The sequence below is a fragment of the Pelophylax lessonae genome, assembly GCF_965119305.1.
Source record: "Pelophylax lessonae genome assembly, chromosome: 7".
NCBI lineage: Eukaryota > Metazoa > Chordata > Amphibia > Anura > Ranidae > Pelophylax > Pelophylax lessonae.
In genome coordinates, this window is record NC_138774.1 from 102,926,088 (window position 1) to 102,932,168 (window position 6,081).

General features: G+C 46.3%; 1 pseudogene across 1 annotated transcript; it reads left to right on the top strand.

The window, feature by feature from the left end:
* Positions 1-3,172: 3,172 nt before the first annotated feature.
* Positions 3,173-4,281, top strand: LOC309560197 (E3 SUMO-protein ligase ZBED1-like; annotated as a pseudogene). Its single transcript has 2 exons — positions 3,173-3,612; positions 3,823-4,281. The product of its transcript is annotated as an E3 SUMO-protein ligase ZBED1-like (transcript).
* Positions 4,282-6,081: the final 1,800 nt, after the last annotated feature.

The following is a 6,081-nucleotide window of genomic DNA, read 5'->3' on the forward strand; positions in this document are numbered from 1 at the left end:
AAGCCACTATTAGAGAGGGCGGTAGGATTTCTAATCCTTTTGAGTTGGGGTGGGGTACACGACAGGGATGCCCCCTTTCACCGCTCCTCTTTGCCCTTTCAATAGAGCCGTTGGCGGCACAAATTAGTGCACACACTGGCATCATGGGGTTTAGATTTGTCCCAAAGTATGAAAAGATTCTGCTTTATGCGGACGACATGGTTTTGCTCCTAGGGGACACGGATGTTTCTATACGCAATGCTATGTCCACCATCTCAGACTTTGGTAGATTCCCAGGATTGACGATTAACTGGTCCAAGTCTGCTCTGCTACCTCTAGATCAGTTTCACACCCCTCTAACGTTGCCTTCATGCCCCTTACCAGTAGTGTCCACGTTCAAATATTTAGGAATTATAGTCTCCCCTCAGCTTACGGACTTCTGCCGTTTAAATATTCTTACCCTGTTAGAGAGATTTAGAGACAAAGTCAAATCGGGGACCAAATTATGGCTCTCGGTGACAGGGAGAGCCAATTTGATCAAAATGATCTTTATGCCCCAACTACTTTATTTTCTCCACAATTCCCCAGTAGTCATCCCTCTTAAAATTTTCCATATGGTCAATTCCATCCTTAGATTCTTACTGTGATATGGAGGATGCATCAGAGTACAATTGGAACAATTACAGAAACCAAAGGATAGGGGGGGTTGGCTCTTCCAAATCCCTGGGTTTATTATATCGCATTCCAGTTTCAGCATCTAGTAAGTGGCTTGGTAGAGACTCTTCTTCTGGGGATGCAATTCATTCTTCTACATTATTCGTGCTTCTGCATTGCACCGGGGCCTCTTCTTTAGCCGAGGGCCTGGAAGCACAACCTTTCTGTAAGTCAAACAGACAATACCCGACCTACAGGCTTATACAAAAGATTTGGGACAAAACTAGGCAGATTCAGAAAGGGACTGTATTTAAGGAATTTAGTCCTATTTGGGAGAACTATACCTACTAGGGCTGCTGAATATAATCGAAAGATCGATGCATCGCGATTCGACCCTTCGCGATTCTGCATCGATGTGGGTTGCCGGCATAATCGATTAGGAAATGACGTCATCAGCCGCGGCCACGCCCTATCGCGCAAGGGAGAAAAAGTCACAAGATCGGCAGCGGATTGGTGGGTTCGTGGCGGGAGCTTAATAAAAAGGCTCCGCCCCTCCCCTTCCGTCTCTTTGACCCGGGCCGAGGCGCAGCAAGACATCCCCTGCGTGTATCGGCGTCCCACCTGCGGCCTTGCAGCCAGAAGCCAGCCAGCCAGCCAAGCCACAAGCCAAGTGCGTCCCCATCGCAGCCAGCCAGCGCCGCCAGCCTCACCGTAGCCGACCGTCCCAGGCCCAGCCGCCACCATGCCGCCACTGCCAGTGACACCAGCCGCCCGCCACAGAGCAGCACAGCACCTGTCCTCCTCTGCAATGCAGTGCACAACAACCCACACAGCAGCAGGTATGTACTAGTCCGAACAAATAATTGTATAATCATGACATTCATGGGGGTCTCGTCTGTATCTCTGGGGGATGTCTGATGGGGGGGCTGGGACAGGGGACGGTCGGTCGGGGCTCGGGGGTACTGTTCTGCTGTGGCAGTCTGGGAGCCAGGGGGCTCTCTCTGAGTGTCAGTGGGGGCCTGGGGGTCTCTGTCAGTGTCAGCTGTGGGGGTCTGGGCAAGGGGGGGACTCACTCAGTGTTTGTCAGTGCTGTAGGGGATTGGGGAAGGTGTGGGACAGTGGGACATCCAGGTCTCTGTCAGTGTCACTGTCAGCTGTGGGGGTCTGGGCAAGGGGGGGACTCACTCTCAGTGTTTGTCAGTGCTGTGGGGGATTGGGGAAGGTGTGGGACAGTGGGACATCCAGGTCTCTGTCAGTGTGTCCGGCTGTCAGCTCAGCTGTGGGGGGAGGGGGGTCTCTGTCAGTGTCACTGTCACAGGCAGCTGTGGGGTAAGGGGGGGCCCCGGGGGTTTTGGCTCAGTGCATGCATAAGAGGGAGTCTGACAGACAGACAGACAGTCATATTTTATGAAAGATGTTGCTTGGTTGACTTGTTGCGGCTTAGTTTACAAGTGGTATTTTTTTTTTAAACACTGACAGAGTTTGGCAACTTACGTCATCCGTCTCCGTCACATACGTGGTAGTATGGTGGTAATGGCAGAAGGAGAAAAAGATCGAGAGATAAAAAATGCACCTAGCATTTTAAGAGCAAACATCTGGGCACATTTCGGATTTTACGAACACACAGGGAAGCGTGAGTTGGACAAGACACACGCCGTATGTAAAGCCTGTCACACAAAAATTAAATACCTAGGGAATACTACGAACTTGAGAAACCATGTTAGCCGTTTTCACTCTGAGTTAGTAACACCTGTCGCCACCAGCAGTGCCACCACTGCCAAGGAAAGACGGCTAGACCCAGATCAGCCAAGAATTGATGCCATACTGTCAACTTATCCGCCCAACTCAGAAAAAGGGAAGAAACTAACCAAAGCTGTGGCAGCTTTCATCGCCAAGGACCTACGGCCTTACTCAGTTGTGGACAACGCCGGGTTTCGCTACCTTGTGAAGACGCTAGAGCCACATTATAAGATCCCATCACGCAGTCACTTTACAGAAAACGTTATACCTGCACTCTACCACGACACCAAAGCTCAGGTACTTGCGTCAATGAACCAAGCCAGTCGAGTCGCAATAATGTGTGATTCATGGACTTCAGTCACAACGGAGTCCTATGTTACAATAACAGCATATTACGTTACTAAGGACTGGCAGGTCTTGTCACATGTGTTGCAAACAAGAGCCATTTATGAGTCTCACACAGGTGCTCATCTGGCAGAGCTACTGTCTCATGTCGTGGAAGAATGGCAGCTGTCTGATAAATCTGTAGTGCTTGTGACCGACAACGCGGCAAACATGATAGTTGCAGCTCAAGTTGGTAAATTTCCTCATGTTAAATGTTTTGCCCATACACTCAATCTTGCATGTCAGCGGGCACTGAAGGGGCCACGCTCTCCAGGCTTCTCGCCAGAGAATATCCACATTCTTCCATTGCAGCACTAGAGCAAGCCACTGTATAAAAGAGAAACAGAAATGTCTGGGCCTGAAGAATCATAAGCTAATAACTGATGTGCCAACAAGATGGAACAGCGCATAAGACATGGTCGAGAGGTTCTTAGAACAACAACCTGCAGTTTGTGCCACCTTGCTGTCTCCAGAAGTCAGAAAAGGAGAGTCTGATCTCTGCACTCTCAATGAAACAGATGTGTCAAATGCAGAGGACGCTGTGAGTGCATTAAAGCCAATGAAGGATGCAACCTTGCTGATGTCAGAAGAGCGCAACCCAACAGTGTCTCTCATTGCCCCTCTAAATGCACAACTGCTCCAGAGCATGACAGACACCATGGGAGACACACCCATGAGATCAAGAATGCCATCAAAACAGATCTCCTGAAGAGGTACAGCAGTGAGGCAGAGAAGAAGATCCTTCATACAGCCTCTGCACTGGATCCTCGCTTTAAAGGACTGCCTTTTATTCTCACAGAGGAGGAGAGATCGGAGATATACAGAGGAGTGACTGAGGAGGCTGCATCTTTGGAGGTAATTAGAATTTCATCATGTTTCCTCCCAGACAGCTAGAAGCTCAGCTACATTGTGTTGTGTAATAACATGCCCTGATTCACTGATGCGGTGTGGGAAGTGGAACTGTATGGTATGGATTACCATGCAGTTTCCCACACCTCATCAATGAATCACACTCTTAGTCAGTTCAGCTCTTCTTATACTATTATCTTTTGTTCAAACACACAGATTACATCTAATAGAAGGACAAATGTGGATGAAGTGCCTAGGGAAAAAGCAACTGTGGAAGAAGAAACAACACCCCTTGAGGACAGCCATTCTCCTCACAAAAAAAAGGCCACAACATCGCTGCTCATGACTTTGCTGGGGCAGTCTTTCACTGATGGTGCAATAGAACCTAAGACCCCCTATGCCAAGGCAGAAGACGAAATGGAAAAATATTGTAAAGCCCCACCTCTGCCTCTCACTGAGGACCCTTTGAAATGGTGGCGTGAGCATGAGGTCATATTCCCCCTCCTCTCTCAGCTGTCAAAGCAATACTTGTGTATCCCAGGTACAAGTGTATCTGCAGAGCGGGTTTTCTCTACTGCAGGAGATGTTATAACAGCGAAAAGAAGCAGTCTGAAACCTGAGCATGTGGATCATCTAGTGTTCTTACAGAAAAACCTACATGTTCCCAAATGCTAAGCACTGAAATAATTACTAATTCATGTTTTTAATGAATTAGTAATTACTAATTCAATCTGCCGCCAGTCACCAGTCAGTCACATCACCAGTCTTGTTTTATAGCTTTATAGCACTGATGGTTTGTTTTTGAAGATTGTCCTGTCCAATGTGTCCATTTCCAATCCATAATCCGTTCCGTTGCTTCACACTAAAAGTGTCTAGGCAAGTAGGCAGGGGTTCATTTAACCCTCAACCAAATAAATAATATTAAAGTGTATTTTCTTCTAGACAACTGACTGACACCAAGTCAGCCACGGTGCAGAATTATAGGAAGGAAAATCATTGAGAGAAATAACTTGTACATTTGAAGCTTAACCTCGAGTAAATCTTATCTTATTGGATCACAAATAAATACACCAATTGTGGATTCTTGTGTAATATACTATATTTGTGAGTTTGTGAATGTGACCCCCATAGAATTTCCTCAAGGTTAAGCTTCAGTTTACAATTTATTCTCTCAAGGATTTTCCTTCCTCTAATGGTGGCTTGTTGGCTAGCTTGGCTTCAGTTACAGATGTAATCGACATGGTAGAGTGCTGCTCAGTGCAGTGCAGGTAAAGTTTTCTTTCTGTAACGTGACTGACTGACTGACTGTCGTGACAACTCAAGAGCTTATAACGCAGCTCTAGCATTAACTCAACACACACACACACAGTGTGTGTGTGTGTTGAGTTGATGCTGAGGCTGCGTATAAGCTTTTGAGTTGTCACGAGTCACGACACACACACACTGTGTTTAGTTGACTGGCAATGGCAGGGGCAAACACTATCGCAGTGAACCTGGAACATTTTATATTTTTTACAGCTTTTCTGGCACTGGAGAGATGGAGAATGGCTTGTTTTCAAAAATGGTCCATTCACATAAGTGAATTGATAATTAAGCTTAAGCTTATATTTGTATAACTCCCCTCTAGCAGCCATCAACTCACTTCACTTGAGTTGACTGGCAGTTGCAGGGGGAAACAAACATCACGGTGAACATGGAAGTTATGCAGCAGTGCACTATTGCCAGGTTCACCTTTGATATTTGCTACTAGTCAGGAAGTGCTCTGTTTTGTAGAGGACAGGTTATGGCACACACCTGGAATTTATTGCAACGCATGTCTGTCTGTTGGTCTGTTGTACTCTGTAGCAATAGCAAGTGTAGGGGGTTCCCTCAACCAAACAAATACTAAAGGTAAAAGTGTATCTAGACAACTGAAGGCAAGCCAGGCAGCCACGGTACAGGAAAGGACATCCTTAAAAGATGAAATCAATCATACATTGAAGCGTAAAACCTTGATTAAATCTTTACTGGATCACAAATACACACAAACCTGAGCTAACCTATATGCCTTGAGTTGTACCAGTGTGCCAATGCCAAACCTTTCTTCAGTTCTCATGATTCTGATGCAGACAATCGTGTTGTGTGTTTTTTTGTGATCCCATGAAGATTTACTCAAGGTTTAAGCTTCAGTTAATGATTTACTCTGTCAAGGGTTTTCCTTCCTCTAATGGTGGCTTTAGCTTGGCTTCAGTTGGGTTTAATCGTGGTAGAGACAGAGACTGTCTGCAGGACAGGTAACGTTTTCTGTAAAGTAAGTGACATAAAAGTGACATAAGTGAATTGATAAGCTTAAAGCTTATATTTGTAACTCCCCTCTAGCAGCCAATCCATCAACTCACTTGAGTTGACTGGCAGTTGCAGAGGGAAACAAACATCACGGTGAACATGGAAGTTATGCAGCAGTGTACTATTGCCAGGTTCACCCTTGATGTTTGC